The sequence below is a fragment of the Anolis carolinensis genome, chromosome 1 (genome assembly GCF_035594765.1).
Source record: "Anolis carolinensis isolate JA03-04 chromosome 1, rAnoCar3.1.pri, whole genome shotgun sequence".
Lineage (NCBI taxonomy): Eukaryota > Metazoa > Chordata > Lepidosauria > Squamata > Dactyloidae > Anolis > Anolis carolinensis.
In genome coordinates this window covers 213,418,783-213,431,359 of record NC_085841.1, presented here as the reverse complement: position 1 = coordinate 213,431,359, position 12,577 = coordinate 213,418,783, and the positions used below count along the sequence as shown (strand labels likewise).

The 12,577-nt window shown below is 36.8% G+C and overlaps 1 protein-coding gene across 5 annotated transcripts in view; it reads left to right on the top strand.

Annotated features, from left to right (window-relative positions):
• The window catches only part of b3galt1 (beta-1,3-galactosyltransferase 1), a 538,987-nt gene that overhangs the window by 87,450 nt on the left and 438,960 nt on the right, over window positions 1-12,577 (top strand). For all 5 annotated transcript variants that reach the window (XR_010002361.1, XM_062969194.1, XM_062969191.1 and 2 more), the window contains exon 2: window positions 3,123-3,259. The gene's annotated coding sequence lies outside the window, so the exon portion shown is untranslated. The remainder of the gene's footprint in view (window positions 1-3,122; window positions 3,260-12,577) is intronic.

Below are 12,577 nucleotides of genomic sequence, written 5' to 3'. Positions count from 1 at the left end.
AGAAAAAGCAGTTCAGTACACGGTAATGTTATGTAATAATTACAATAATAATAATAATAATAATAATAACAACTTTATTTTTATACCTCACCCCATCTCCCCAGTGGGGACTCGGAGCGGCTTACATGGGGACAAAGCCCGAAACATACAACAATAAAACGATAAAACAATTATTCCAACAGTAAAACATCAATATCAATAAAACCATCATAGTAATCAACATACAGCATAAAGTATTAAAAACAGGAGACTAAAACAAGGATCTGGGCCAAAGTGCAGAATATATCAAAATGGGAGAGGTAGTTTCTCAGTCAAAATAGTACATAAAGTAATACAATGTAATAATAATTATGATTTACTATTATAATTGTATATTTCTATTACATACAATATTACTAATAATATTGCAATATAGTTGTATAATATAATATATTGTATGTATATATACTTGTAAACCGCCCTGAGTCCCCTTCGGGGTGAGAAGGGCGGTATATAAATGTCGCAAATAAATAAATAAAATAAATAAAGTGCAAAATAGTAGTGGCAGAAAATCCTATAGTTGGATGGGCAGATAGTTCAACCTAATAATTAATCGTCGAAGGCCTTTTGGAAGAGCCAGGTTCCCTCACTACTATGCTGACACTGCTTGCACTTTTGGCCCAGTTTCTTTTGGAGCCAACCCAAGATTTTATCATTTATTTATTGTATGTGATCTTTTATGATTTGTTTTATTGTTGATTGACTTGTTTTATTGCTTTGTTTCTATACTGTCTGATGTCTGGGCTTGACCCCATGTAAGCCGCCCCGAGTCCCTTCAGGGAGATGGGGCGAGGTATAAAAATAAAATTATTATTATTATTATTATTATTATTATTATTATTATTATTATTATTATTATTTGCGGTTCACTTTTCACGTATGCGGTTTTTCAATAAACTCTAAAAGACTATTATAAATCATAAAAATTATAATTTACAGCCTAAGGAAGGGAGGAAGGAGAAACCAAAGGGAGAGAAAAGGAGCCCAAGCAACAATGGGAGGAGGAGGAGCTGATTTATCAACACACGATTGGTTGATAAAGACTTGAAATAGTGTATAACTACTAAAATAATGTATAAATATTAAAATATAGTGTCCCTGCTTTGCAGATTTTCACTTATTGCAGGTGGTTCTGGAACCTATAAGCAATAAATGAGGGAAAGTTGTATTTACGAATTTAGCACCAAAACATCACAGTGTATTGAAAACATTTACTACAAAAACATTGTCTACTAACAAATTGACTACAAATAAAGATAGAATAGCATAAAATGGACTTACAGTAACAACACTGTCGAAAATTAAATCCGTAAAAAAATCAGTCCTTGCTGCCTAGAGAAACAGCTGTGGATCCGGGCGGGAGGCAGACTGTGTTGGATAATCCAGAACATTGGATAAGTGAATGTTGGATAAGTGAGACTCTACTGTACATGTGTGATTTGTTTGGTTCCTCTAACTGTAACACCCCACTAGCCACAGTGGCTTTCCTTACTAAGACATCCAAATCTACTCAGATCCTGTAGTGTGCCCAATCTCTCACTTATGTGGCAAAGGCACATCTTGTGATAATGTCTTAACAAAGGCTATAAAATTTAAATCTGAAATTTTCCTTTGCAAAATCAGATGGCTCACACTATTTTTTTTATGATTCTGTGCTTTATTTTCTTTGTTAGTAATCCTTAAATATTACCCTAACTGTAACTGCACTCTTAATACAGTACAGTGCATGTTATTAACTTAACTGGAACGTCAGTATAGATCTGAGTTGAACATTACTGTTATTGAGGACTAGATTATGTGAATTTCAGGTCATTTTAGGCCATTGCTATTCCTAAAACTTTGTAATAATTTGCTAACACTGTGGGAGAGGAGCAAATCCCTTGTGTCATGCTTGTATTATGACAAATAAAAGTGCTAGTTCGCCTGTTCTTCAGCCCTGAAATTCTATTTGTACATTTCCCTAAAGATAAATGCCACAACCCTGTGGATTTCAATTAAAGCTCCCTTTTCAAAGCATAAAACATTTAACATTTTGAATACATCTGACCTGAACAGATTTCGCATAAAGAGAGTGACCTGAGTAAGGATCATTTTTTATCTTTGCCAGCAGAAGAATATGCCAAAAAGCCAATCAGTTCTGCCATGAACCAGGATGGTGGTTGAGAAATGGAAAACAGCTTTGCTGGCAGGTTCACTAGTCGTTTCTGACATTTGACTGGTACAATGTTTGGTCTTGATTTATCAAAAGAGTGAGGCCAAAGTTGATTTCTGTTTTTCATTCATCCATGTGTTCATTCTGAACCTATACAGTTGTAGGCAGGGTGCCCATATGAAGTGTGTTTCAGCATCAGAGAACTAGTCTTAAATATCTGGCTTTCTAAGGCAAAGCAGTAATAAATAACACCCTGTTCCACCAGGACAAGATGTACAGTGCTGAAGGCTGGCCAAGTTATATTGGCACCAGACAAGAAAAATCTCAAAGTGGAAATATAATCATAATAAAGAACAATTTGCTTCCATTTCTTGACACCCAGAATGAGCTTCATAAGCTAATTGCTTGACTTTGCCAATGGTAGAGCCAGTCCCCATCAGAATATTACTCATAGTAAGCATTGTATTTATTTATACCAGTATTTGTGAATTACAAAATAGGGCTACCCTTGGGGCCAGTTTTTATTTTGCTCCAAAATGCCCAAGAACTATCTCTAGAAAGAACAGAGGACATTTTCCATGTGTTCTAAGCCCCCATTTTAAAATTATTCAAAATTATTTCTTCAAAATATCCTACAATACTATCTAACATGCCCCCATGTCCCATAGAAGGTATTTTAGAAACAGAGTTTTTAAAGAATGAGTGCACCTGTCAGCACTGTTATTTTCATTCCTTCACTGAGAATGGAAAGCTCCCAGTGCTGCTGAAACACTTTCTGGTAGTTAATTGGAAAAAATATTTTGAGTTTACCTAGGAGTTTACTTTTTAGGCTACTGTGTGACAAATTAAATTAAGCTTGTGTTCACCTACAGATTGTTTGAAATGAAAAAGGTGAGCAAAAAAAATAATCCTTGTTAATTTATGGTTTCAGATGAAGCAGATCTGGATTCAGAAAAAAAGCATATGGTGGGTTGCTGTGAGTCTTTCGGGCTGTGTGGCCATGTTCCAGAAGCTTTCTCTCCTGACGTTTCACCCACATCTGTGGCAGGCATCCTCAGAGCTTGTGAGGTATGTTGAGTTTATATCTCTGTGTAAGTGGGGTTTTATATCTCTGTGTAAGGTCCAGGGTGGGAGAAAAAATTGTCTGTTGGAAGCATGTGTGGATGTTGTAATTAATCACCTTGATTATCATTTCATGGCCCTGTGGCCTCAAGATCTGGCTTCTTCCTGTCTGTGAGAATCTTTCCTTTGGAGGTGTTAGCTGTCCCTGATTGTTTCATGTCTGGAATTTCTCTGTTTTCAGAGTGTTGTTCTTTATTTACTGTTCTGATTTGAAATACTGGTAGCCAGATTTTGTTCATTTTTATGGTTTCCTCCTTTCTGTTGAAATTGTCTACATGCTTGTGGATTTCAATGGCTTCTCTGTGTAGTCTGATGTGGTAGTTGTGAGAGTGGTCCAGCATTTCTGTGTTCTCAAATAATATGCTGTGTCCAGGTTGGTTCAGCAAGTGCTCTGCTATGGCGGACTTCTCTGGTTGAAGTAGTCTGCAGTACCTTTCATGTTTTTTGATTTGTGTTTGGGCAATGCTGCGTTTGGTGGTCTCTATGTAAACTTGTCCACACCTGCATGGTATATGGTAGACTCCTGCAAAGGTGAGAAGATCCCTCTTGTCCTTCGCTGAACATAGCATTTGTTGGATTTTCTTAGTGGGTCTGTATTTATTATTCATTTATTTATTTATTTATTAACATTTCTATACTGCTTTTCTTACCCCTGGGGGGACTCAAAGCGGTTTACAACATAATAAATAGCAAAATTCAATGCCTCACATATGTATAAAAATATATCACATATAAATCAAAAACATATACAGTAGAGTCTCACTTATCCAACACTCGCTTATCCAACATTCTGTATTATCCAACGCATTTTTGTAGTCAATGTTTTCAATACATCATGATATTTTGGTGCTAAATTTGTAAATACAGTAATTCCTACATAGCATTACTGCGTATTGAACTACTTTTTCTGTCAAATTTGTTGTATAACATGATGTTTTGGTGCTTGATTTGTAAAATATGGAGGGATTAAGGAAAAGCTGCACATTGCTGCCTAGAGAAACAGCTGTTTGCAATGCTGTCCCCACCTCCCGAAGTTGGGGCTACCATGTGAAGATTGTCCAGAGGAGGTGGGCAAGGGGGCTATTTGGGAGGTATAATGTGTTTGTTTTGCTGAGTTCTTTCCTTCCTTTGTTTAGCTGTAACATAAATTTGCAGCAGTGTAGGTAAGAAGAGGAGCTCGTTCCACTGGGCGCCCACCAAGAGGGGCAAGACGCAGCTGGTGCAGGCCGGATGCTGTGCCCAATGGAAAAAGTCTGCACAGGCCACATCCCGCAAATCGCATTGGATAATACAGAACGTTAGATAAGCGAAGGTTGAATAAGCGAGACTCTACTGTACTAACAAATAGCTAGTTATCTGAGGTTAGTTTGTTCCCACAATAACAAAACTGTAACTTCATTACATTATTTTATTTATTTATTTATTTATTTATTTGCAGTATTTATATTCCGCCCTTCTCAACCGAAGGAGACTCGGGGCAGATCACATTGTACACATATAAAGCAAATATTCAATGTCATATAACATAGAACAGAGACAGAGACAGACACAGAGGCAATTTAAACCTTCTCCAGCTTCCAGCTTCCTGAGGGTATGCTTGATTCCGGCCACAGGGGGAGCAGCTGCTTCATCATTCACTGCGATGGCACTTCCTCATTCCAATGGCTGCTGGGTGATTTTTATGGTGCCATAAATTAGCCTCCCCACATATAAGTGGTACCTTGATAGATGCAACTATCTTTCAGGTTGCTTAGGTCAGCAATGAGCAGGGGCTATATTTTATTTTTAATTGTCAGGTGCTCACCCCGACACGAGCTGGCCTCGAAGTCATGACCTCTTGGTCAGAGTGATTTATTGCAGCTGGCTGCTAACCAGCCTGTGCCACAGCCCGGCCTCATTACAACTGCAATGTAACAAAGAGCAGCTTAAAATATTTTGCAGTGTGATTGTATTGTCCTTCTTGCTTTTATACTTAGAGGATGTGGTTTCTCTGAATGACGGAAGGTTATATCACATGATTCACATACAGTTTTGTGCTGCTTTAAGTTATGGAAGGATTGGTATGATAGAAATGAAGATAATGTGCAATATATCATGAGCGAGTAGATTACTTTTTGCAACATAATGATACTGTGACCATAATGGCAACTATAACATTGCAACTCCCAATATCATTTCCAAACAGAGGGAAAAATGTGATGAATAGGAATACAAAGATATTTTTAAATGGTCTAAATGTTCCTCTTGGGTGTCAGGAAATCCAAGATAGGTGAGATTTTTTTGTCGTATATCTTTTGCTGTTGTGGAAAAGACAGCATTTTTCACACCTTCAGCAACATATCAACAAATTTCCTATCAAATCAAGATTTTCCTATATCTTGGCTCAGTCAACAAAAGTGAGACTGAAGGCAAGAAATTGAAAAAAAACCTAGGATTTCAGAGGAGTCAGACAAGAACCTGAAGTGTAAAAATGTACAACTGAACGTCAGAATCAAACTGCTATATATGATTGTGAAAGCTGGACTGTATGATAAGGTGGAGAGTCTACTAGACCTGAGCAAGGCTGTTGATGTCAGGGTGACTTAAAGGTCTCTCATTCCCAGAGCTACCATAAGTAGATGCTGAAGTTACTGCAGTTAAAAACAACCAAGAAAGCTGTCATGAATTGCAAATAGTATTTGAAAACTATGCAGTTTTTGATTACTTTCTTGTAGCGAGGATACAAAAAAGAGAAAAATTATTCATTTCTGCCTGTGAGAATGAAATTTATGAAGATGTACATCCCTAGTATGACAATGCATGATTTATTGTCATAGGGAATGAGCTTTGCAATACTCTTCCATGCTTATGCACTCTTTTCCTCCTTTACCATGTTAAAGAGAACATGTTTTGAAGCATTCATTTTAGTCTTCAATTAACTACAGCCTACTATGCTGGCTGAAACTACACTGGTTAAAATTGACTCTAGTTGATTTGAAACAAATTATTTTCAAAATACGAGTTATGAAGTTAGCTCATTTCAGCACCACATTTTCAATTAACATCAGTTTAGAGATGGTTATAACTGTATTCTCAATGAGCTTCTGACACTATCTATATATATAAAAGGGTAATGAAATTTTGGCCTAGGACAAAACAACAAAACCACACATCCCAGAAACACTAACCTTGCCAGCACAACCCCTCATCCATGCCTCTATGTTCATACAACAAAAAGAAAATAAAAATAAAATCCTAATTAGAGGGAGAGGAAGAATTGTTTTTATCCAATTGCTGCCAGTTAATAATAATAATAATAATAATAATAATAATAATAATAATAATTATTATTATTATTATTATTATTATTATTATTATAACTTTATTTTTATACCCCACCCCATCTCCCCAAAGGGACTCGGGGCGGCTTACATGGGGCCTGGCCCAATAAAACAAACAAATAACAGTCACAGAGCAATAAAACAATTATCCCAGTAAAAACATCAGCATCAGTAAAAGAAAAAAAAACAATCATTAAAATCAACAAGCAGCATACAGTGTTAAAAAAAGGAGACTAATTCATAGTTAGAAGGCTAAGCTCCGCCCACTTGGTCTCCTAGCAACCCACTCAGCTCAGGGGACAGGCAGAGTTAGGCCTCACTTAGGCCTCTTCCACACTGCCTATAAAATACAGATTATCTGATTTTAACTGGATTATATGGCAGTGTAGACTCAAGGCCCTTCCACACAGCTATATAACCCATTTATAATGGACTTAATGTCAGGGGAAAACCTTTACCCTTTACCTTAACTACCACCAATTCCTCAATACAGTGCTTTATATCCCATACCACCATACTTCGCCACAGCAGCGCGTGGCTGGGCACAGCTAGTAAATAGATAAAAGAGGTGATTGGTAATGTATGTCAAATTATCACTCAATAAAAATGGACTTGAACATTTTTAGTCTTGCAGTAGGGCAAAGGGGAGTATCCAAACAAAGTGCTGGCAGTTGTGGGAAGAAGCTAGTCTTCTTCCTGCCATGCGAAATCATGGCAGTTCCATGCTTATCCAGTTATGGAATTCCCTGAAAATTTTCAAAGGCAAACAAGGATTGGAAGTATTGTAATATGTGAAAATAAAGTGTTGGGGAGAATATTTACATTAACTACATTTCAAAGTCATCACTTCTGAAAATATATTACTATTGGTGTGGAATAATTTTTAAATGGCACTAGATTTACTAATCCCAGTATGCATTTGTGATATTTTTGTCCTTGCTCGAAAAAAAGAAAATGTAATTAGTGAGGACTGCTATTAAAATCTATTTGGCAGACGTGACAGTCATAGATATTTACAGGTGGCCTATGTTTGAGGTTGTAGAGCACATCTTAATAGACACAGATTAGTCAAAATTCACAAAGATAATTTTTAAATCGAGTAGCTAGAAGTCAGGGCATTCAAATAGGAATTGTAAATGTGTTAATATTGATTTTCTCTATTTGCTCTTTCTTTTTGGCACTGTGAAATTATTGTGGATGGAAAGGTCTCTTGGAATATGAAACAGTTTTGAATTGGAAACTTAGACTGTCTACCAACAGCTATTTAATTTCAGATATTTTCGGTTAGTACCTTTAAAAATTATATTCATTTTACCTAGTAAAGACTACTCTTATGATGGGCTTCTCTTTACTTGGTAGGTAAAGGTAAAGGTTTCCCCTGACGTTAAGTCCAGTCATGTCTGACTCTGGGGGTTGGTGCTCATCTCCATTTCTAAGCCAAAGAGCCGGCGTTGTCCGTAGGCACCTCCAAATTCATGTGGCCAGCATGACTGCATGGAGTGCTGTTACCTTCCCGCCGGAGCGGCACCTATTGATCTACTCACATTGGCTTGTTTTCGAACTGCTAGGTTGGCAGGAGCTGGAGCTAACAGCAGGCGCTCAAGCCGCTCCCAGGATTTGAACCTGGGACCTTTCGGTCTGCAAGTTCAGCAGCTCAGAGCTTTAACACACTTCGCTACCGGGGTTCCCTTTACTTGGTACTGGGTAGATTTTATTTTTCCCCTACAGACAAAAGGATATATGGAAAAACTAGGTATCCCAAAAGCCCTGCCCTATACTGTAGGCATACAGAGATGCATGTGATTGGTCTGGGTAGCATTAGAACAACTGGTATGTGATGCATTGAACCCATCTTGCTTGTAATTCCTGATAAGAGACCAAGGAATTTGGCCCTTATACATTTTCGTTTCCTGAAACTGTGAAGTACAGAAAGAATTAACAATTCCCCAGAACTATCAAAGTCACCAGAGATATCACGTTTTGCCCATTTGCATCTTTTGCTTTTTAATATCTGGTGGATATAAAAAGTATTTTCCTTCTCAGTTATTCAGTTCTGTCAGTTTTAAGAAAATATTCTAAGTGGCAATTGCTTATGGTTTTACCGTTTTGTTCTAGAATTATTTTATTAAGCTTTAAATAGTTGTAAATCACAGCTTGATTAAAAAAAATAAAACAAATGGAAGCATCTCAATAACAGTGACACAATATGTACACAACATCCTAAGGCAAAGAGCCTCAAAAAAATAAAGCTGCTCACTAAACAATGAACAGGTTTACAAATCCTCTTTATTTCATTAATTCTCAGATTGTACAGGGGAAAGGGCAGGGGGTAAGCATATATGTATATACAGTAGAGTCTCACTTATCCAAGCCCCACTTATCCAAGCTTCTGGATTATCCAAGCCATTTTTGTAGTCAATGTTTTCAATACATTGTGATATTTTGGAGCTAAATTTGTAAATACAGTAATTACAACATAACATTACTGCATATTGAACTACTTTTTCTGTCAAATATGTTGTATAACATGATGTTTTGGTGCTTAATTTGTAAAATCATAACCTAATTTGATGTTTAATAGGCTTTTCCTTAATCCCTCCTTTTTATCCAAGATATTCGCTTATCCAAGCTTCTGCCGGCCCATTTAGCTTGGATAAGTGAAACTCTACTGTATTTGCTTCCTTCTGAAAGAGCTCTTAAGGGTGATTTTTAAATTCTTGTCATATTCCTTTTGGTTTTCTAACTCTAAACATTGGATATCACTATTATAACACCATACGATAATCTTTTGTTTTAAAGTGATCTTATATTTCCATTCTTTTTACAAGAAACCTTAACTTTATTGTTATTCAGATGACCTAGCTGTTAAATTTCAACATGTAACATTAAGGGGATGCATTTCAAATAAGTTTACCTGCTGCCACTGGTGACATTTTGAAAAGAGCAAAACTTGAATAAATAAAACAAATTTTGAAAGCATCCACATGGAGCATAGCACTGCAGAAATAGAAATGGTCACTGGCAGCTGCTCTAAATATGATAAGTTTTTTTAAATGTAGTATGGGGAAATAAATAGCATTTACATCAAATGAGAGACATATTTGTGTGTATGTATAAATGTGGGTATAATAAGTGAAAATAATATGACGGGCGGGTATATTACTGATTTTTTTATGTTTTTAATTTGCACTTGTTTTCAAAATCTGTACGCTACCATGGACATCTGTATTTAAGAAAAGGCGGAATATATAAGTAAAATCATAGTTATAGTAGAATATAGACTGTGGATGTAAAATGTTGAAGTCACTTAAGAAATGTTGCTTTATGAGGGACAGGGAAGAAAAAAATGATATAACAAATGAGGTCTTCAACAAATTGTGACAGTGCTTCATGCTTTTGTTTATAGCTGATTTAACAGAACCTGATATTCTTGTGTTCAGATCCCTTCCCAACCGTCAGCCAGCATTTCATGCCCACTAACAATGTTTGAACCTCCTTGGTTTCTGATTTCCTTAGTCTGCTAACAACGTTTGTATTTCATGGCATTTTGATTACAAAAGGACCAACACTCAGTGAATAGAGATTGCCATATGTAATGCTAAAGTGCAAGGAACTAATATGCACCCTTCCAATATTAGTTTTACTGTTAACTTAAGAGCTTAGTCAAAACTGCTCATTGTTTCCCACACATTTTCTACCAACAAAGAAAAATTCTCCCCATTTCATGTCTTTTTTTCTTGGCACTCCTTAGAACAATGCTATGAACCGGAAAAGGAGAAAGCTAAATTACCAATCTCACAGTTGCAACCTAGCAACACCACATTATTTTGCCTGTGCTAATACCTTTTAAATATGGATTTATTGACTCAAATTTTAAAACAGGACAATGCTCCGAGACAAGAAACAAATTGGTCTAAACTGGAGGAGAATATGAATAAAGAAATTATGAAATAATTATAAAATACGGTAAGAAACTACCCTAGGGCTCAAATGTACCCAGGGTCACCGCAGAACAGGATTCTAAACCAAAGCGAAAATGTATTGTTATGCAAAAGATCTGGAAGGGAAACTAGGGTGTTGAGGAGTACTATATGTATACTTGTTCTAGTCTATGTTGTTCTATGGTCGTTGTTGTTCTTTTTCTTTTTCTTTTTATGTATTTCAGAACTCATAAACAAAAAGTTAAAAAATGCATTTTGAAAGCTCTTTCTGAGAAGAAACCCATTTTCCTTACAGCAGTGGTTCTCAACCTGGGTCCCCAGATGTTTTTGGCTAACAACTCCCAGAAATCCCAGCCAGTTTACCAGCTGTTAGGATTTCTGGGAGTTGAAGGCCAAAAACATCTGGGGACCCCAGGTTGAGAACCACTGCTTTACAGGGTGGAATATAGTTAGCATCACTTTGAGAAGCTGTAGCTCGGTGATGAAGCATGTGCTACACATGCAGATAGTTCGAGGTTTACTTCCTGTTATCGTAATTGAAAAAGATATAAACAGTACGGCAAAAGGTATCTGCCAAAGAGTCTGGAGAATAGAGTCAGAAAAAAACACACTGGATTAGATCTTTCATTGCAAAAGCAGACCTCACAGTAGCTCCTGGGCCACACAATATTCTTTTACCACAATATAGTGGGAATACACCATACTAGTGAAAAATTAACTAAAAGGTTAGATATATCACTACCCAGCTCCTCATTGAAGAGGCCGGTGGACAGGACGAGAAGAAGCCAGGGACAGCAGGGAAACCTCGTGGGATGGCAACCTTCGTAAGGGGACCCATGATTTCCCCCCGCTGTCCCCCGTCTTCTGGACCTCCATGTGATGAGGTCCCTAGAGAATACACTGGAGGATTTAGAGAGATGTTCCGTCTAGGACGATGATGGGCAAGCTTTTGTGCTTGGTGTGTCAAAATTCACCAAAAAACCTGGCATGACTTGGGTGGTGTGTCACTTCGAGAGAGAAAAACCATAATTGCGCAATATGTATAGTTTAAATGACAAAAATGTATAATTGTAATATATAACTGTATTTAATAAATCAAAAACTATTTACTACCCTTATTTCCATGTACAACAATCTATGGTACCTCTTGCAGTTTCCACACTGATTTCTCTCTATTCTAGTTTCAATGTAGTCATGAATAATGAATATTATAATAGTAATAATATGATAATTTACTACAATAATAATAGAATAATAATAGAATGATATTATATATATATATATATATATATATATATATATATATATATATATATATAATGTGCATAATTCCCATGGAGTAAACAACAAAACCACTGGACCAAATCACACCAAATTTGGCCACAAAAGACATAGTTATCCAATCAATCTGCAGGCGGCAGCATGTCAGCAAAAATGGCTAGGCGTGTCAGTGTTGACACGCATGTCATAGGTTGGCCATCACTGGTCTAGGAAGAACCCACCTTTTTAATCCACTGTTTTTTCACATTAACAGTAGTCTTGTGCAAACCACCCGAGCAAATCTTCAGGGCTGACTGTAGTTGTTATCTTATTAATTTAATATGCTTAAAATGTGTGTAGGAAGAAAAGCATAAGCTGCTCCCTATCCTTATTCACATGACAGTATTCTTCATACTATAGCTCAGACTTTCAGAGCATTTAGTGTTTGTGTGTGAATCGTGAAGAAAGCACCTTGTCAGTCAAGTATGCAGGGAAGAAAAGCATGAGATTCCATTCTGTATCAGAATGAAGTTAACAACACTGTAGGACTAAGGGTCCTTTTACACATGGCTAAAAAGCTGGCAGTAACCGGGTTAAAAGGGGGGGGGGGTGTTGAGCAACATTTAGCCAAAATTCAGGCAGAATGCAAGTGGAAAGCAATTAGAACTTTCAGAAACCCTTTTTAAAAAGATGTTATACTATTAAGGTTAAGGTAAAGGTTTTCCCCTGACGTTAAGTCCAGT